This window comes from Lampetra planeri, chromosome 45 (genome assembly GCF_965212315.1).
Source record: "Lampetra planeri chromosome 45, kcLamPlan1.2.h2, whole genome shotgun sequence".
NCBI classification, from domain to species: domain Eukaryota; kingdom Metazoa; phylum Chordata; class Hyperoartia; order Petromyzontiformes; family Petromyzontidae; genus Lampetra; species Lampetra planeri.
The window spans coordinates 1623512-1645081 of record NC_136151.1 but is presented as its reverse complement, the minus strand read 5'-3'; the positions used below and the strand labels follow the sequence as shown (position 1 = coordinate 1645081).

The window sequence follows — 21570 nt, the reverse complement described above, 5'->3', positions numbered from 1 at the left end:
TTCAGCAGATGCCGAGGGGACGTTTCTTGTACCAAACATTTGTTTGTTCCCTGCTGGGCGATGCGTTGTGGGTGTGTGAGTGGGGGAGGGTCATACACACGGCTCTCCCTTTCTCTCTTGCTCGGCATCAGCTGCAGCTGCTTGTCCACTGCTGGATGAGCTGTGTCGGCACGAAGCTTGTCTTTGAAGTTGCTCGATTGCGCTCGCAGCTCGTCCGCTGGCCGCTGACACCCCCGCCCGGTGGCGCTGGTTGCACGCTCTCTCCTGCTTATGTTCTCTGGTGATGCACGATGCGCTCGCAGCTCGTTCACTGGTGGCAGACACCCTTGCTCAGTGGAGCTGGTTGCGCTGGTTGCGCGCTCTCTCCTGCTCCGTGCTCTCTGGCGGTGCACGATTGCTCGCAGCTCGTTCACTGGTGTCAGACGCCCTTGCTTGGTGGAGCTGGTTGCGCTGGTTGCGCGCTCTCTCCTGCTCCGTGCTCTCAATGGTGAAAGAAACAGTAAAAATAACGAAAAAGCAAAGACGAACTCTGTGGCTCGTGGCTTCTGCTGATGCTGCTCCTTGTTGATGTGCCAGTCACGGGGCAGATTCCCGGAGCCTGCCGCTCGCAGTACTGAAAATGTGTGTGTCGTGTCTCTGTTTATATGTGAAATTCTCTACCCTCACTTTGATCTCGCTCTTTGCTGTGGGGGCAGTTGTTTGTCCGGTGTACGTGTGTGTATGTGTATGTTCTGATGTATTAATCAATCTGTTAATCTCACCCTAAAAGCCTGGTTCCTGTCCGCCTCTTCAAGCCACCCTTTCATCAGTGTAATGCGGGCGTAAACGACCTTCCGGATGTGACGTCATGAGGGGAGGAGTTACGTCACGTGGGGGAGAGGGTTCAGGGCTATAAGGGGAGAAACCGGAAGAGGAGAGGGAGTGATTGGAGATTGAGAAAGGGTGAGGCCACGTAGGGCGGAGGGTGAGTGAGTGGCGAGATCGCCACATACACGCAGAACGAGGTTCGGCACTGTCGGCCAACGGTGACCGACCACGGAGCAGCCAGGAGGAGGCTGCAGGGAGCAGCGGGTCTGCACACAGAGTTCGGCAGCGGGAGTCTGCACACAGAGTTCGGCAGCAGGAGTCTGCACACATAGTTCGGCAGCGGGAGTCTGCACACAGAGTTTAGCAGCGGGTCTGCAGGGAGAGGAAGGAGGCTACAACAGTGACAGCAGCCTGGGGCTGCAAGCAGAGGGTCTCTAAGGGAGTGCCGTGAGGGAGTGCCGTGAGGGAAAAGCTGAGAACCCAAATAAAGGACACGGAGTCAGAGAGAAGCGTCCGAGTCTTTTATTACACTGGAGTCAGAAGTGTAACGGCATGGCAAAACAACTGAGAAAAAATAATATTCCGTCACCAGCATCGGCTTCATCTTCCTACGACGACGACCTTCCTCCAGCGGGGGACCTGACTCCGATGGAAGAGGAGATGCGTGCTGGGACAAGTGCGGGTCCGGGGGTTCAAGATGTTGCCGCGTCGGCGGACCCTTCTGCACCGCAGGACGTGGATTGGAGATGGAGTCAGATGGCGGAGCAACTTGACGCACTGAAAAACGTAGTGGCGCAGTTGTGCAAACTCGTCTCGCCGAAGACGGCGTCGGGAGGAGACGGGGGTGGGCCGCAGGACTCCGCTTTGCCTTCGCTGTCAACGCCATCGGCCACGCGGCACGAAGACGCCATCTGGGGCGTGGCAGGCGAAGAAAGGCAGGAAGCCGCCATTTCGAGCCCTCCGCGGCGAAGCGCCGCCATCTTGTCTACACCACGTTGCGACGCCATGTTGAACATGCCACCAGAAGAGTTATCGGCTGGTGAGGGCGCGCAAAGAAGTCGCAGTCGTCACTTAACAACCGTCAAAGAATTCTCCATCGGGGGCGATTGGAGTGCGTTCGCCTGCAGATTTTTGGCGGCAGTGCGCTCAGCGAGGTGGACTGACGCGGAGGCATTAGAAGTTCTGCTGACTCTTCTCGATGACGAGTCGGTTAGATTCTTTCGCTCTATAAAGGCCGCGAAGAAGAAAACATTGCGAGGTGTGTTCGACGAAATGGCAGATGCTTACGAGCCACCGGATGATGCCCATCGCCGGTTTGTTCAATGACAACGAGCACCCGAGGAGTCACCTGTAGCATATAGGGGCGCGGTGCTGGAGCTGGCTATGGCCGCTTACCCGGAGACGGAGCCTGACCTGCTGGAACCTCTCATCCTGGGGAAGATGCTGGAGTTGTCCCGGGATCTCGGCATTCCTATGCCGGTGTGTGGTCATGAGAAGCTCACATCCCGGGCTGTGGCGAAATGTCTGGACGCTCAGTTTAACCTTCGCCGCTGGAAACAAGTTACGGCGTGGACGGGTGGGCCCATCGTCGAGAGGGGAGCCTTGGGGTGGGACCCCAAAAAGGCAGTGTACATGCCTGATGGGAGCAGCCAGCAGGAGCTGTCAGCCGCCTCCGCTCCGTGGCCGGCCCGGGGTGGGCCGGGGCCGTGGGCTGCGCCGCCGATACGGCCACGTCGGGACGGGGTGCCCGCCGCGCGCCGCAGCGACATCGATTGTTTCCGCTGTGGGCGTAAGGGCCATTACGCCAGGGACTGCTGGGCCGGCGTTCCTGGTCCGCCCCAGCAGGAGGCCTTCACAGCGGACGCTCCAAAGAAAGATTCTCCAGCACAGGCAAGTCGGTGCGCACCAGACACCCGGCAAGGCTTGACACCTCACTCATCGCCGTTGTCATGCGATCCGGATGTTGTTGATAACGGGAGGCCATTTTCTGCGCCTTGTCGCTCAGTAACGCAGTGGCGCAAGTTGGCTCGGCGGGTTGTCGCGGCCGCTACCGGTTCGTCCACCGTACCTGGGTCGATCCAAGGGGTGGACGTACGTATTTTGGTGGATTCCGGTGCGTCCGCGACCATTATTTCGGATGTAATATTCCATCTTTTGAACATCCCACCAGGGGCCGTGAGTCCGGCTTACGCTTCCTGCGTCGCTGCAAACGGGGGTAGCATGGGCATTGTGGGCCAGGTGGACGCTAACATATCTATCGGGGGAGTGTCGGCCTCGGGAATTGTGTTAATTTCGAGGTCCCTTGCGGTTCCTTGTTTGTTGGGAACTGATTTTCTGGCCAAAATGCCCATTCTAATTCGAATTAATGAAAACTGCATTGAATTACCGGGGGGCCGTAAAATTGCATTTTTACCGTCTGCCTGGGGGCGACCTGCTCCTGTTGCCCAGGTGCAGGCGTTGTCTGAAGTATCTGTTGATATTCCACCTGGCTCACAGATGCTCATTCCCTTACGATATCGGAAGCCGGTGCCTGGTCGGCAGGGAGCTTTTGGGGTTTTGTTGTCGCCGTCCGCCACTATTACGGGCGGATCGGCGCTGGTTGGGGCCCAAACTATTGTCCGTCAAGATCAGCGGCCGTTTTTGCAAGTCCTTAACGCGAGTACCGAAAGCGTGTGTGTGCCGGCCGATACCGTTGTGGCACATGCCACTACGGCGTTTACGGCTCATGATGATCTGTCCAGCCGGGGTGTTGTTGGAGGTGTTTCACACCATGGAGCTGTAGATGATCGCTGGATCGCTGAATTGTGTGGGGAGAATTCTGCCCTTTCCGGCGAACAACGTTGTGCGATTCGTAAATTATTATCGAGTTATTCTGATGTGTTTAGCTCCGACGATTTGGACTTGGGACGCACCTCGTTGCTTTATCATCATATCGACACAGGGGACGCTGCCCCTATTCGGTTAAACTCGCATCTGAGCGAGAGCATGTTCGAGGGGCAGTGGATGACATGTTGGCTGCGGACATAATATCTCCGTCTAACAGCCCATGGGGCGCCCCTGTTGTTTTGGTTAAAAAGAAGGATGGCAAATTGCGATTTTGTGTAGATTTTCGTAAATTAAATAAAGTATCGGTAGCAGATGCGTACCCGCTGCCGCGTATGGACGATTCTCTCGATGCCTTGTCGGGGGCGAAGTTCTTTTCAACGCTAGATCTCTCTTCGGGCTTTTGGCAGCTTCCCCTTGACGAGTCTTCACGGGAGAAGACTGCTTTCCGTACGCCGCAGGGGTTATTCCAATTTAACTGTCTTTCGATGGGGTTGAATGCGGCCCCTGCCACTTTTCAGAGGTTGATGGAGTTGGTTTTAACGGGGTTGCAGTGGGAGACATGTCTGATATATTTAGACGATATTATCGTCTTCAGCCGCACATTTGACGAGCATTTACTGCGGTTGGAGGCTGTATTCACCATGATGCGTTCTGCTAATTTGAAATTCAAGCCGAAAAAATGTCACCTACTGCAACACTCCGTACGCTACTTGGGGCACATTGTTAGTGCGGACGGGGTGGCCATGGATCCGAAAAAAACAGCGTGCGTCCGTGACTGGCCAACCCCGGCCACGGTGGGGGATGTGCGTCGGCTTTTTGGGGTTCGCCTCATATTATCGGAGGTTTGTTCCAAATTTTGCTACGATCGCGAGGCCTTTGCATCTCCTTATGGGAAAAGGACACAAATTTGCTTGGGGACCGCCAGAGGAGGCGGCGTTTTGAAGCTTGCGCGATCTATTGGCTACGGCACCGACGTTAGATTATCCGGATTTTGAACATCCCTTCATTCTGGATATGGATGCGAGTGACACTGGCATTGGGGCGGTGTTGTCTCAGTCAAAAGGTGGTGTTGAACGCGTGGTGGCGTATGGTAGTCGGGTTTTATCTCCTGCTGAAACCCGCTACTGTGTCACTCGCAGGGAACTTTTGGCTATTGTTTTTTTTCTCCGCCAATTTCGACCGTATCTGTACGGTCGGTCGTTTATTGTCCGCACGGACCATGCAGCCTTGCAGTATGCTCTTAAGATGGACCAACCATCCGGCCAGTTGGCGCGGTGGTTGGACACGCTGCAAGAATTTTCCTTCCAAATTCACCATCGGAAGGGTGTGCGTCACGCTAATGCGGACGCGCTTTCCAGGTTGCCGCAGCGATCCCCTTGCGCGTGTGCGTCGGGGACGCATAGGTGTGGACCGATTCAGCACCCCCCTCAGCCTGTCGCGCTGGCAGTCGAAGTGCCTGAAGCTCCGCTTGAGCCGGGACCGGTTGATGGGGGACTGGCTGATGGGATTTTGCGTCTCCCGAGGTCTGTGTGGATTCGGGAACAAATGTTGGACGATTCTTTGGTGACGTTACGTAAGCGACCTGTGAAGGCAAGTGGGGGACTCGGGGCGGGGGTTGTGCCGGAAACCGCTCTCCGAGATGGATTGCTGATGTGGAGGGAAGGCATACAGGAACGCTGACGTCTTGTTGTACCGGCATCATTGCGGTACGAATTGATTAGGACTCTGCATTGCGACACACTTTTACATCTGGGGGTGCAGAAGACCCTATTGACGCTGCAGCGAGATTACTATTGGCACGGCATGACGACAGATGTCGTCGGTCACGTTCGCGCGTGTCCCGATTGTGCCCGCCGGAAGCCACCTAAACATCCATATGTGCCGCCGATACAATCTATTCAGGTATCTCGAGTTAATGAATTGGTGGCGTTAGATATTTTGGGACCCTTTCCGCCATCCGCTAGGGGAAATAAGTATTTGCTAGTAGGCGTGGAGTACCTCTCCCGCTGGCCGATGGCGTGGCCCTTACCCGACCAGTCAGCGGCGTCCATTACAGACGCCTTTTTATTTGGGTACGTTATGGACAAGGGGGCGCCGGAGAGGCTTCTCACGGATCAGGGCCGAAATTTCTCTTCGAAATTGCTGGGGGAAGTGTGTGCGGCTCTCGGAACTAGGAAGATACGGACATCCCCCTACCACCCACAAACGGATGGTATGGTGGAACGGCTAAATCGGACCCTGTCCGCCATGCTGTGTCACACGGTCAGTGAAAAACAATCAGATTGGGATTTGCATATCCCTGGGGTGCTTTCGGCGTATCGAATGACGCCGCACGCGGCTACTGGATATTCGCCGTTTTTTCTTATGTACGGTCGTGAAAACGTGCCGCCAATTAATGTGCAGTTGGGAACCGGAGCGAGGGGACCTGCTAAACCTCTTCCTGATTATATTCAGGACAACGTTCGCCGTGTCACTGAGGCGAGGGAAGGAGCCCGCATGGCTACGGCCAAAGCCCAGGCCCGGAACGAGCGGTATGCTCGACGTTCAAAGGGGGAGTGCCCCTGGAAAACGGGGGACCTGGCCTGGCTCCATTGCCCACAGGTGCGGCCAGGTACCTCTCCTAAATTACATAAACCATGGCAAGGGCCGGTTCGCCTCATCGAGGTTCCCAACCCACAGTCGGCGCATGTTCGGGTTGGATCGCGGCGTTGGTTCGTACACACATCTCGGTTGAAACCATACGTTGCCCCTCGACCTGATGCGTCATCTCCTGAGGTTGCCTTGCCGGGGTCTGTTGCTGCCGACTCGCCCTTGCCTGTGCCTGCTGACCTTGCAAGAGCGCCTGTCGTACCCTTTACAGACAAGCCGGCCGTGACGCCGCAGGAAGGTGGACGCTCCACTCGCGGGGTGCCTACCACGGCTGCGGAATCTCCGGGACCTGCAGCCCTTCCTACCCCGTCGCGGACGCGATTGCGGGACACCTCTGACGCTGGGTCGCCAGGAATACGGGACCGGGACAGTGGCGGGCCTCCAATAGCGACAGACGAACTTTATCCTGTCGCTCTCAAAACCCTGCCACGTTCCCGCTCGGCGGGAGGGCCGCCGACCGTCCTGGACGGCCCGGTGACCCGCACTCGCTCGAAATCCCTCACATTTCGTTAACTTTTGTGTTGTGTTCTTGTTCTATATTGTTGTTGTATGCTTCGTGTCCTTTAACGTATTCGGTCTTTTACACTCGCATTACTTGTTGGAGTTGTTGTTCAGCCGAGGTCGGCTGGATTTTCTCTACGGGGGAGGGTGGTGTAATGCGGGCGTAAACGACCTTCCGGATGTGACGTCATGAGGGGAGGAGTTACGTCACGTGGGGGAGAGGGTTCAGGGCTATAAGGGGAGAAACCGGAAGAGGAGGGGGAGTGATTGGAGATTGAGAAAGGGTGAGGCCACGTAGGGCGGAGGGTGAGTGAGTGGCGAGATCGCCACATACACGCAGAACGAGGTTCGGCACCGTCGGCCAACGGTGACCGACCACGGAGCAGTCAGGAGGAGGCTGCAGGGAGCAGCGGGTCTGCACACGGAGTTCGGCAGCGGGAGTCTGCACACAGAGTTCGGCAGCAGGAGTCTGCACACAGAGTTCGGCAGCGGGAGTCTGCACACAGAGTTTAGCAGCGGGTCTGCAGGGAGAGGAAGGAGGCTACAACAGTGACAGCAGCCTGGGGCTGCAAGCAGAGGGTCTCTAAGGGAGTGCCGTGAGTGAGTGCCGTGAGGGAAAAGCTGAGAACCCAAATAAAGGACACGGAGTCAGAGAGAAGCGCCTGAGTCTTTTATTACAAATGGAAACAAATGTTTCCAAATTGCCCCAAGTGCGTTTCCCAGTTTTCAACTTCTGCACTAATTAATCTGGAAGGAGGGAGGGGTTCCTTTTTCCCGCAGAATAAATTCTTAATATACATTTTTGGAAAAAGGCCTATATATACAACAACCACCATCACCACAACCCATTCACCAATACCACCACCACAACGAGAACTCCCCCATCTCCCGCTTCCTCATTATATTGCCGGTTTCATTCTCACCTCAGTTCCTTCCTCATTCATTCCTCACTTGCTAGGGTGGCCAAAAAGTCAGGACACATGGGGTTATTGCTATTTTACCAAGTAATAACTCTAGAGAAAGGATGATAACTCTAGAGACAGGATGATGACTCTAGAGACAGAATGATAGCTCTAGAGACAGAATGATGATACTAGAGACAGAATGATAACTCTAGAGACAGAATGATAACTCTAGAGACAGCATGATAACTCTAGAGAAACGATGATAAATCTAGAGACAGAATGATGACTTTAGAGACAAAATTATAACTGTAGAGACAGCATGATAACTCTAGAGAAACGATTATAACTCGAGAGACAGGATGATAACTCTAGAGACAGCATGATAACTCTAGAGACAGAATGATAACTCTAGAGACAGAATGATGACACTAGAGACAGAATGATAACTCTAGAGAAACGATTATAACTCGAGAGACAGGATGATAACTCTAGAGACAGCATGATAACGCTAGAGACAGCATGATAACTCTAGAGACAGAATGATAGCTCTAGAGACAGAATGATGACACTAGAGACAGAATGATAACTCTAGAGACAGAATGATAACTCTAGAGACAGCATGATAACTCTAGAGAAACGATGATAACTCTAGAGACAGAATGATGACTGTAGAGACAGCATGATAACTCTAGAGAAACGATTATAACTCGAGAGACAGGATGATAACTCTAGAGACAGCATGATAACTCTAGAGACAGAATGATAACTCTAGAGACAGAATGATAACTCTAGAGACAGAATGATGACACTAGAGACAGAATGATAACTCTAGAGACAGAATGATAACTCTAGAGACAGAATGATAACTCCAGAGGCGTGATCATAACTGATGATGCTGACGATGAAGACGTCAGTGTTATGAAAATGACCACCAGCTTTATTAATTCACCAATAGCCAACATCACCATCCATCCTCACACCGATGGACACGTCACGTGCATTTACGGTGATTGCAATGACCACAAAGGGTGGCCCAAAAGTCAGGACCCATATGGGTTGTTGTTATAGATCGTGGTCCAAAAGTCAGGACACATTGAGGTTATTGTTGTAAAAGAGGGTGGCCCGAAAGTGCAGGACACATAGGGATTGTTGTTATCGAGGGTGGCCAAATAGTCAGGACACATAGCCAGCGTGGTGATGATGAGAGAGAGAAAGAGACGCGGACTCCAAGTATACAGCAGCAGCAGGCATCGTCAAGGTCAGGGATCAAACCGATGAGGTCCTGCATACCAGGCGCCTGACTCTTTACTTGCACCGGCGGGCATCTGACGTTGTTATTGCGAACTGCGCTTTACCCACAACACCTAATATTATATTTCATTTATTCATCATAACGCAATTTTAGTTTCCCGTAAAGCGGTGTTTTTGAGCAACGCAACAACTGCAACTTCCCCACCGACTACCGCGACTCCCAAACGTCTACACAAAAATCCACCTGGCATGCGCCGACCTCGCGACCCACCAAACGCCTCTCTGACCTCAGACTTTGCTCTCCGGGCCCTCCGCTGGCTCCCAATCCCCATCAGAATCACCCGCAATGTCGCCTGCCTCTGTTCCACCTTCCGGAGGATCGGCCAGTCATCTCAAGTCAGTCGACCCATGGCACCTGCAGCGTCTGTCCTTTGACTTCCTGCCAGTGGGCGTTCGACACTTCACGTGGCCTCAACGTGCACGGTGCCTGGTACAAGCGTCGTGGTGACCTCACCTTGTTATTGTTGTGTGTTGTTGCAGGACTGGTTTTCCTTCCGTACCTCTCGTAACCTCCTGATGCCCTGCTCCCAAACCACCAACCAGAACTCTCCGCAGCTCTTGCTTCGGGGGTTACTCTCCCTCGACCCCACAAAGAGAGGTAGGGGGGAACACGATCACCGCTCGTCGTTTCCCCATTGCCGTTTCAAACACAGAAACATATACTTTTCTATTTAGACTTTTACTTTAGCGGGTCTGTGAGCTTGCGGCTCCACGCATTGGGGTCCATTGTCTTTGGGGCAAGTGAAATGTGTCTGCAGCTTACAACTTAGCATCGTTATCGTCGTTATTATCATTATAGAAGAACTGAAATGTAATTAAAACGCAATCGTTTGAAGCAGCCAACTCGATTTTCCCGGGTGAACTGGCAGCTGCGGAAGCTCTGCGGGAAAATAATCTCAAACCACCGACCAGTCGGTCGGCTGACTAAGTAATTGAGTTTCCTGGCCAAGATTGGGCAAAATATAACCCACCAGTTCACCCAGTCTCTTGTGCATCTCTTACGTTAGTGAGTTAAGTTTTCCATTGTAGAGTGTTTTTTGTTGGGTTTTTTTGTTGGGTTAGATCACGTAAACGTGCGTCGTTAAACCTTGCCACCACCACTGCCCAACACAGCCAATCAGTACGATGTGTCACGTGAACACAACGTGGTGCCAATTCATTACTAGTTCAGCACTCACCGGTTTTGTGTTGGAGAGTGAACCCACTACAACATTTACACACATTCGTATTCACGTGATCTAACCCATAAACAAAACCAAAAACCTCCATTATGGGAAAATGTTGGTTGCAAAGTCCGTCGAGTTTTTTTTCTTTTTTCGTGAAACTGCTGCTCAGGATTGAGCAACAAAACTTAGCCAGGACACTTTTTTGTCCATTTGCATCGACAAACCGCAGTGAACTCTCGCGGACCACCTCCCAATAATCACCCACCCCACCCCACGTTTCGGCACTGCGATTGCATTCACGAGGGGGGGGGGGGGCGCTCTCGTTTGCCACCCAGTAGCGAAGCGAATCTCTGGCAGCGCCTTGCAGTTGCCTGTGACGATTGACCACCCGGAGAGGCGAAGGTGGCAGGATAAGGAGTAGACTCACAACGCCCACGCGGTGCTCGTTTGTTGTTACGCCACGCAGCGCGAGGGTGCTCACTCTGGCATATAAAGTAAGGAGCATCTGTCACAGGGACATCTGCTCTTCGCGGATTCGACTGCTTTCACGTAAGTGGTGAGTTGGGCGGGGGTGGGAGGGTTTTGGGATCCTTACTCTGAAAGGGGATTTCTGTAGGATTTCAGATTTTTGCCCTCCCCCCCCCAATTGAGATCATGCTCTACACATTCTCGAATATTTTTTTTTCCACATTAATTGAGGGGGTGGATGCAAGTGGGGGAGGGACGCGTGAGTTTCTTTAGCCCACGATAGATTTTTTCCCAGAGCTCGCTGCTCTGATCAATCATCGCGATTTATCCCCAGCCGTCACCTCTGGCTCGGCGACCGGGTTTCAGTGATAATTTACTGTGGTCGTCGAGAATACAACTTTTTTTGGCGATTGCGTTCCACGACGCGGTCAGTTGTTGTGCGACGCGAGAATGTGGAGAACGTGCAACAGCCCTCCTTGTATTGCCACCGCTGGATGATGGCCTCCTGTAGCCGTGTGGATCATGGGGGTGGGGCATGGGACTAGGTCATTGGTTCTTCTTCTTATCCTGGGGTGCTAGAGATGCCCTTCCTGGGGAGAAGTGGCGAGGAGACATGGCCAGGTTTTTTTAGAAGGTAAGTCGTCAAAAATACAAAATTCTCAAGGGCGTGTAAATACAACTACTTTGTTTAATCAAACCCGATGGGTTTATTAACATTATAAAAATGTTTAAGCGATTGAGAACCAATGGGGGGGGGGGGGGTGCAAGGCTGCAGTAAAGGTCAGAACCCACTGGACTAGACCGTGGCCGGTTGACGTGACCTCTTCCCCCCCCCCCCCCCCTAGGCGTCAGCAGCAAAGAAGAAAAAAATTGTTAAACTTATTTTCTGCTACTCCACTGCCACCACCATGGACCCCCGAAGTCCCCACGACCACAAGCAGTTGACTGTGAATTGTTGAGCGGTGGCTACAATCAGTGCGCGCGTTGACACGTGCGCGTTGTGCCTTGATTATTTTTGCCGCTAACGAAAAACTGGTGCAATCTAAGGTGGTTTACGCCTTTCGTAAGAATGTTGGCACGAGGTTTGCTTATTTGCACACGCTTGGCAATAAAGATATGAAAACCGCCGCCGTCCATGATAAGTGACGCATTTCACAATATTCAGCTGTCACATTCAATTTGGAGCTCTCAAATGGTGTCCGGATCAATTGATATCACGTTTGGCTGGACCTTCAGATAAACACAAACTCTGGGCACTTTTGAACTACTTTGAGGTACAAAATAAAGAGAAGAACGTCATGCTACAACTACAGTTGATGGTGAATGGCAGCGATGCTTGCATTCAAATGATAAGATGGCAGATGGAAGAGACGAGGCTTTAAAACACGCTTGGCATGCTCTCCCATTTGCTTCTGTCTCCCTCTCAGGTTGACATCATGGTATCCCGGTGCGCACTGCACATAATTGGCGGCCAATGTGGAGACGTGTTCTCGTTCGACGGGCGGGAGAATGCGGCCACACTGCCGAAGCTCTCCGTGAACGTTTGGAGCTCGCAGGTGACAGGCGTCGAGGTGTGGCTGACGGACGGGCGCAGGCAGACATTCGGCACCATGAACTCCTCCGCTCAGGAGTTCGAATTCGAGTTGGGCGAGTTCTTCAAGAGCCTCTCGCTGTGGGGCAACGGGGCCGGCACTCGCCTGGGCGCCATCAAGTTCAAAACGAGCCACAGTCGCGAGTTCTTTGCCAAGATGACAAAATGGGGGCTCAAGACCGAGTACAAGATCTACGTGGGCTCCGGCGTCTGCTTGGGCGTCCATGGCCGAGCGGGGGCCGACATCGACTGCATGGGCTTCCTCTTCATCAATGCTATAAAGTCGTCGGTGATCCAGGACATGAATTACCCGACCATGCACCAGGTTCTGCCCAACGTGCAGATGGAGGAGATTAAAGAAATGGAGTACACGAACAACACCAGCGTCGAGCAGTCGTACAGCTTCGAGAGCTCAAAGAAGATCATCAAAATGTCATCGTGGTTCACCACCAACAAGATCGAGTCCACCTTCAGCCTGTCGGTGAAGGCCGGCATCCCCGAGGTCATGGAGGTGGAGACCGGATTCAGCTTCACCGTGGGCGTTGAGAGCACACACGCAGTGGAGGAGTCCGAGGAGAAGACGGAAACGCTCACATTCCCCGTCGCTATCCTGCCGCACAAGACCGTCACTGTGGTCGCCAACATCGGGCGCGCTAACGTCGACCTTCCGTACACGGCCGTGCTGCGCATCACCTGTGTGAACGGCGCATCCCTTGATGCTCCCCTGAGCGGCGTCTACAAGGGGCTCACCTACACCAAGATGACAACCGTCGCTACCGAGAGCTAGAGCGGCATTTCGCAGCACCCTTTTTTTGTTTTTGGTGATGTTGATGAAGTGTTCTACAGGAATGCTTTTTTGACTGCGTAAAATTCACCAATAAAAAGCCTTCTACATTGAACCGTTTGCTTTTCCAAGTCCCTCGGTTATTTCCTGGTCGATGCGTGTGGTGCGGTAAGACAGTTCCCCATTGAGGCACTGAAAGTTATGAAAGCCCTACGTGTTTGCGTGTACAGGTGTCAATACAAACTTGGAACTTTTCAGAATCGATTTTCCACTCGTGGAAAGTCTGATCGAAGCATCTCGTTGAACCCTGGCAAATAAAATGCATTTATTAATCATCCATTTGGGTTGCTGTTAGTTGCATCCACCGAATGAATAGCTTGTATACAGGTGGTCAGAAAACCGGAGCACCTCGTGAAAACCTACGTCTTGCATGAGCAGGTGTGATGCCGCCGCCGCGAAGCCGCTCGGCGTGCGCCCCCTCTACGACCTCGCCACCACCAAGCGACGGGGCCGACCCCGCTTCCCCCTCACCACCCCCCACATAAACACACCCTCACACATTTCCCCCCCCATAGAGCTCCGAGGGGAGGTCCCCTGGCCGGCAGGTTTTCACCCGAAAAGCCCTCATAGGGATAATTTTCACGGTTTCCTGTGGGCAGGGAATTGGGCGGCCTCCCCCGATGCTGGTTCGCACCGCGGCGCTGTGACCAGGTTGAGATTGTATGGTCATGGCGAGGGCTGTCCAGCCACCACGGTTGAAACGCACCCCCCACACACACGTATCGACAAGGCCGGCAGGGGGGCCACAGCCACGAACGAAGGGGAAGCCAGGGGGGGTGTGGCAGATTGGCATAATGGGTGTACTTGGGGACCGCCGCTACGCGGCCACCCACGGCGAGCCCTTTGTTATGGAAACCACGGCTGATTGGCATAACAATGGCGCCGTGGCCGCCGCCAGCGGCTCAGCCTAACCAGCCGACCCATTGTTAGGGAAACCTGGGAAAGCGGCTCAACGGGCGTGGCGACCTGATTGGCCAAGAAGGCTCTCGAGTCGGCATCCTTTGATTTAGGGAGACGATAAAAGGGGGGACGCAGCCATGTAGAGGATCTCGGACTCCAAAAAGTCAGCGCTCGTGACGGCTTCCAGCTCGGCCACCCGAACGTCCAAGAGATGCGTCGAGGTGAGCAGCGAGGAGACCAACGGAACGCCAAGCGCATCAAACCGTGAGTAAAGAGGTATAAGCGTATCATAAGTAGATAAATCGGGAATAGACCCTTGGGCGTTAGCGTAGGTCAGCCTTCTCAATCCACACTGATTTAACAGCAAAATCGCAGGTAGCCGATAATAAATCATTAATAGCTAATCGTAACCTCGTGTGGTCTCGATGAGGAGTGTGAACGAGCGCGGGGCTGTGTGTGCATACGCTCGCGGCGTGTGTAATCCGTGCTCCACAGGTGTGCGATCGTAACGTGGGTATTCGGTGTTGAGACGAGTGCTGCATGGGGCTGTGTAAAGAGGGAGTGTGAACGAGCGCGGGGCTGTGTGTGCGTACGCTCGCGGCGTGTGTAATCCGTGCTCCACAGGTGTGCGCTCGTAACGTGGGTATTCGGTGTTGAGACGAGTGCTGCGTTGGGCTGTGTAAAGAGGGAGTGTGAACATGCGCAGTGCTGTGTGTACGTGCGCTCGCAGCGTGTGAGTGCTGTGCGGGGCTGCGTGAGTAGAGGCGTCGCGTTCGAATGCCGGCGAAACTCTAGCGGGTATTAGGGCGGTGCGGTAACGCAAACGAGCCTGAAGATGCAGGCGGGGGAGACCCCGGGGGCCAACGGCCCCCACAATTTGGTGTCAGAAGTGGAACAATCCCCTGCACCCCCAAGGGAGAGAGGCCCCCCAACCCAGGCTAAAATAAAATGCACGTTCACGGGCAAGGGGATTCCGTCATGGAAATCGTTTGCCCGCAGCATCAGAGGGGCTAAAAAGGTTAATGGCTGGACAGACGCGGAGGCGTTGCAGCAAATGGAGATGCATTTGGATGGGCGGGCAGCCGACTTTGTGGAATCTTTGCCCGCAAGCACACAAACTCAGTGGGAGGAATTAATGTGCCAGCTTGAACTGCGCGTCGGCACGTATGATGAGGAGGACGCGCAGGCGGCCTTAGAGGCGCGCCACCGCCAACCCGGCGAGGATTGGCTAGATTATGCCGAGGACGTACACGAGCTGACCCAGATCGCGTACCCGGAGTACGAGGCAAAAGTAATTGAGGGCTTCGCCGCCGGGAAGGTCCAGCGATATATGGCACGCACCCCGTGGTGGCAGCCAAATGTAGACGGTGCACGCCTCCCCTTCAACACCCTTGTCGAGCGCGCGCGTAAATGCGAGAAGCTCTCCGGTGAGCGCACGCAGCTTCGAGGGCGGGGACGGGAGTGCGCCGTGGCGAGCCTACTCTCAGACGAGGAAGAGGAGGAGGAGCTCGCCATGCCAACAAAGGGACGAGCAAGGGAATCCCGAGACCTCGGGAGACAACCCCGGGGTGGGTAGCCGGGCTACAGACCGGCATAGGAGATATACGCGAGGAAGCGAATAGAAATGTGATGACCATCCGGTCCGAGATGGGGGACCTACACTCCAAGGTAGGAGGGCTAACTGGAAGGATAGCCCGACTAGAAGCAGACTATGAGCAGCAGCGCACTGGGGGAGGAGGGAGTGGGCAAAGAGCCCACTACAGAGCCGCCACACTTCCCCCTGCATGCCATATATGCGACCAACGGGGACACCGAATGAGGGACTGTCCTCAGGTCGCCTGAGCTAGACAAGAGCTAAGGTCAAACACTGAGGCCCCCCTAGAGAGGGGACCACCGGGGGGTGAAATCGACGTAGCCCCGACACAAACAAGCTGTAATGATAATAGCGAGCGAATGACCCCCACGCAGATTCCAGCAACGACACCAAGGAACGCGGCGACTCCTGGCGACTGGCTGCGGGAGCTGGTGGCGGGAATCACGGGGGCCACGTCCCTGGTGGAAGGGCAGGTCAACGGGCGGCGTACCCGGATCCTGCTAGACACAGGGGCGGTGGTCTCGCTCGTGAGCGCGGCACACTGCAGCATGATCGGGGTCGACGTGAGCCGCCTGCAGGCCCCGGACCGCGCACTGCACACGGCGAGTGGAGCCGGAATGGGGCTACTGGGGAGGGCCACCCTGGAGGTCCGCATAGGCAGCCAGGTGTGCACCCAGGAGTTCTACGTCTCGAGTGTGTTGTGCCACGAGTGTATTGCAGGTACCGACCCGGAAAAGCTGGGGCTCAACGTGCAGCCCCGCCAGCGATGCGCCACCATGGAAGGGAACGGTGAACGGATTTTGTTCCTGGGACAAGAGCCGACGCGCCCTCGCTTCGCACCTGTGGCCGCTACCCTGGCGACGGCCGTCACCATCGGGCCGCTCGCCGAGATGCTGGTGCCGGTGGCAACACGCCCCACCGCGCTCCGACCATCGGGTGAAGTAATGCTAACTCCTCACCTGGAATTGGCAAAACAATACGGGGTCGTGGGATCCGCCACGTTGGTAAACGCAGATGGGGGCAGATTGTTTATGCGTGTGTTTAACCCCCACGGTACCCCGGCAATACTGCGACGGCGCACCACAGTAGCCACCGTGCACCCCCTACACGCGCGCCACTCCAACGACTCGGTATTCGCACTCTGGGTTGAGGACCCTGTTGTGTATATACCCCTTTTTTTATTTTATTTTTTTAAGAATTATTCGGCCAACATATAATATCGTTTTTTTTATAAGACGCGGCAACGTGAAAACGGACACGCCCCCCACACTCCCACAGATGTGCGCACACCTCATTTCAAAGGAAAGAGGGCATGAAAGAGGGTAATCAAGATCATAAAAACTCCCCGAATTTCACACAGGAGGAACAAGGGAGGGGGGAATGGCAGGCGGGGGGTTGGAATGACACCCTCTCGTAAAAAGCCTTGCAGGGCCGGGCACCACGGAGGAATATATAATTATATTCTTAACAAAGAAACAGCATTGACAACAAAAAGCACAGACGGGTCTTTGGACCATGTTAGATACACAAGTTACCAACTTAGCCATGGAGTAAGAAAACAGTATCCATCCTCACTCCAATTGAAAACCAGAGTCGCGATTCATCAATTGTTAATTAAATACGGACATTATTTACCTTAAATAATTTCTACGCGGCCGGGCCGAAGCATCAAAGAATAATTATGGCTTGGGGGTCCAAAACAAAATTCCTAGCCGGGATAGCAGATTAAATAATCACAAGAAGTCAAATAATAAGTACGGAATTAAAGTGAATATCCTAGAGGAGCTAACGGCGAATAAGGCTCTCAAAATTAACCAAACACAACAACCCATGGGAAGCGAGCAACACGACCGTCTTCGTCTTTCCGAGAGGATCTCCACACGCAGGCACAAAAGCGAGGAAATGACACCAATAAAACTCCCGGGCAATGGCTCAAAGGAAATTAACACGTTCTCAGAAAATAAATAAAATAAGCGCATGCGCTGGGTGCTTCCACCGTGGAAACAACCGTCTTTGTCTCCCCACAACACGGACAGCAAAAATTGCACACGCAAGAAAATAACATTTCCATGAGAGATCGGGTCACGATGAAACATCGGGAACACGGTTTCGGCATAACTTGGGCATAATAAAAATAAGTCGCATTTCCACTTCCAAACCAAAACAACTTAAGCTGTGTGAGACAAAAGATATGATCCCGAGCAAGGGAGGGAATAATTAAGCTCGCTTAACGCGTAGGTTTTCGCGACAAATATTATTCAGTAACAAAAACATGGATTCGAATATTTCTTTTATATATATATATAACTCGACGCGAATCATCGGTCTGGCTAATGGATAACTTCGGTGGCGCCGTCACGAGGCCCCCACCCCCCCCCCCCTTCCAGAACGACACACAGCTGTGTCTTCAAAGCTAATAAACACACGGACGGACACACACACCCACAGGAAGGTTTTATGACAGACTTTGAACAACTCGGGAAACTGAGTGGAATTTTCCCATATAAGTCGAAGGAAAATCCATCCAAACCAGAGATCGTCCGGGCCACGGGCCCCACCGCAGATCGTCAGGGGCCCTGGCCCCCCACCACAGATCACCAGGGCTCTGAGCCCCATCTCGTCGCCAGGGCTTCTAGCGATGTGCCGCTACAAGCCGAGGTCTGCACCAACTGAGAAGAATCGCTACCCTGAGTCGCAGAGCTGCGAGTGAAGCCAACAAAGACGCCAACGTCCACCCTGCCACGAACGAAGCATCGCTCCTCGTCAGAGTGACGACCAGCGAACAACCCGCAGGAAAGGCGGAGATCGCTGAACGAGCGCCACCGTGCGCCACCGTGCGCCACCGTGCGCCACCGTGCGCCACCGTGCGCCACCGTGCGCCACCGTGCGCCACCGTGCGCCACCGTGCGCCACCTTGCGCCAAGCGAGCGCCACCGAGCGCCAAGCGAGCGCCACCGAGCGCCAAGCGAGCGCCAAGCGAGCGCCACTGAGCGCCAAGCGAGAGCCAAGCGAGCGCCAACCGTGCGCCACCGTGCGCCACCGTGCGCCACCGAGCGCCAAGCGAGCGCCACCGAACGCCAAGCGAGCGCCACCGTGCGCCACCATGCGCCACCGTGCGCCACCGAGCGACAACGAGCGACACCCAGATCGACCAGGATCAACCAAAACCGACTCGTCATCCCGCCGTGGAGAAAAAGAGTCAAAGTCTTCTGAACGAGCGCCGCCGCTCACCTCACAGCGGAGAAAGTGTCAGCTGCAGCTCGCACAAACAGCAGAGAGGTCGTATCGCTTCCCACATACAGACTCAAGGAAACACAAAGAAAATCTTGTCAAACCAGTTTCTTCGGTCATAGAGTCTCGCCGAAGAATTAATTAAAACAGAGCCAGATTAGCTCTCCCGCAACACGCCTCACCCACCATTGTATCAAACATTCCGTTAAAAGGATTTGGTACTTGCCGATGAATCTATTGACATATACTTTCGCCTCTTGGGTATAATAAGTGCTATATTACCGCCATACGAAATGTGTCATGTGTCAATACATACTTCACCTGGAATGGAACCTTCTACAAGCATATTGAGGGCACCCCAATGGGCTCCCCCCTATCTCCGGTTGTAGCCAACATCTTCATGGAGAAATTTGAGACGGACGCCATCCAGACTGCCACTCTACGCCCGACCTTATGGAAGAGGTACGTAGACGACACTTTTGTCATCTGGCCACATGGCCGGCCTGCTCTAGACCAATTTCTCGACCACATCAATTCCATACACCCAGCCATCAGATTCACCATGGAAGTCGAAAATGATGGCAAGCTACCCTTTTTGGATGTCCTAATCAAAAGGAGACCTGATGGTTCAATGAGCCACTCTGTCTACAGGAAAGCCACCCACACGGATGCTTATCTAAAACCGGATTCCCACCACCATCCATCCCAGAAGAATTCCCTCATCAAGACTCTATATCATAGAGCCCAATGCATCTCCGACCATGAACACATTTCCAGTGAACTCAAACACGTACGCCAAGCTCTTAAGGCTAATGGTTACTCCGACTACACAATCCGCAAAGCCATCACTCCAACCATCAAGAAGGATCCTGTTGAGGAGCCTTTCAAGACCATCACCTTACCCTACATTGCTGGGGTCACAAAAAAGATCTCCAAAATCCTGATTAAACACAAGATCCAGGTCCGATTCAACACAGTACATAAAATCCGTGATCTGGTACCGTCTGTAAAAGATGTGGTTCCAGACATACAGTACCCTGGTGTCTACAAACTAAGTTGCCTCTGTGGTAGCAGTTACATTGGGGAAACCAAACGACATGTCTCGGATCGCATCCGTGAACTTAAAGCTGACCTGAAACACGGTAGGACAAACACCTCAGCCGTGGCAGATCACTGTTACAACTCAGTGGGCTCACATGACATTGACTTCTCCAAGACAGAGGTTCTCTGCAAGCCATCTGGCTATCATGAGAGATTCGTTCATGAGGCGATCCACATATACAAACACAGAGACAATTTTAACCGAGAAGATGGATTCTGGCTTAGCAATCACTGGAAGGACGTAATAAACCATTTTGATACACATTAGGGTGGGTAGAATAATACATAGTGTTATATTAAAAATGTATAAGGTTTATAGCAATACAGTATGTAATTTAATGTTGGATTTGCCTATGGCAGTATATAGTACGGTATAGACGCGTGTGATGTAAGATAATAAAGTTTAGATGGAAGCATATTATATAATTTTTTACAACGTAGAATTTTTTTTATGTATTACTTACTGTTAGTAACTCAGCTTATTGTAGAGTTTAGTAAGTATACTGATGATGCTATGTAGTTTATACTTTAGTTTGTTATGCAGTTTTTACTTTAGTTTTTACTTGGTTATTTAGTAACTGCAGCTACATACTATTAACATTCCTTTCCTTTGTTAATGCTACCTCCCCCCCCCCCCTTTGATGCTGCTAATCCTGCATAATGCACGGGCATAGTATTGATTTGGAACCCCCCCCCCACCCACCTCCTACGCATTTTCTATATGATGAATTCCTCTTGATATGCAAATTATTTTGTTTAGGCGCTTTTCTTCCCACCTCCCCCCCTCTAACCCAGCTTAAATATACGCTCCAAGCTTGGGGTGTTTCATTCTTCGCCTGAGGATGGCTGCTTGCATTGTGGCCGAAACGTCGTGAGAATTGTTTTATTATGTTTTATTTTTATTATTTTATTACTTCCCTTCTACGTGACTTTACCGAAAGAACTAAGAAGATGTGTCATGCTTGTTTCAAACTCGGCCAGTCGCCGATTGTGATCGATACAAAAACGAACTAATGAGATGCCTGGTTGTTAGGAGGGTTTTTAGTCATTCAGTTCGTTAAATGCATAAGAGTTTTGAGTTATTCATTCATTTTAGTCAAATGCATAGTCTCGTAATTGCATAAGAATTTTAGTTATTCATATTAATCGAATGCATAGTCTCGCAAATGCACAAGTGTTTGGTTATTCATGAATTATTGACGCATGTTTAACCTACATGATAGAATGTCACATGCTTGTTAGAATAAAATTGCTTCACACCAACTGTTCGAGTGCTTCTTTCCAAGTCCATGCAAAACTATCTTATTCATAAGAGCTGTTGCCTGTGATGAGATCTGAAACTGGTGACCTTAAATATCATAACACACACTAGGATAATCGGTAAACGTTTAATCGATGATAATCGTGTTATCCTGATTGATATAACTCTGGATAAACGAAGCTAAGCCTAATTATCATAACTTCACACATTAACATAATCGCAAGCATCCGCATAAATTACTACGATTATCTCAGCGATTATCATAATTTATGCATATAATTATTCACACTATCATAATTTATGCATGTCAATACACACATTAACATAATTAATGCGATTTGCGCATTTTTCGGAAAATTATAATTTTTTATTATTTTCATCAAAATTTCATAACTCCAACACATACAACAACCCC

The 21570-nt window shown here is 52.3% G+C and overlaps 1 pseudogene; it reads left to right on the top strand.

The window, feature by feature from the left end:
* The first annotated feature begins 1455 nt into the window (after positions 1-1455).
* LOC144733184 (aerolysin-like protein) lies at positions 1456-13715 on the top strand (annotated as a pseudogene).
* The last annotated feature ends 7855 nt before the right edge of the window (positions 13716-21570 follow it).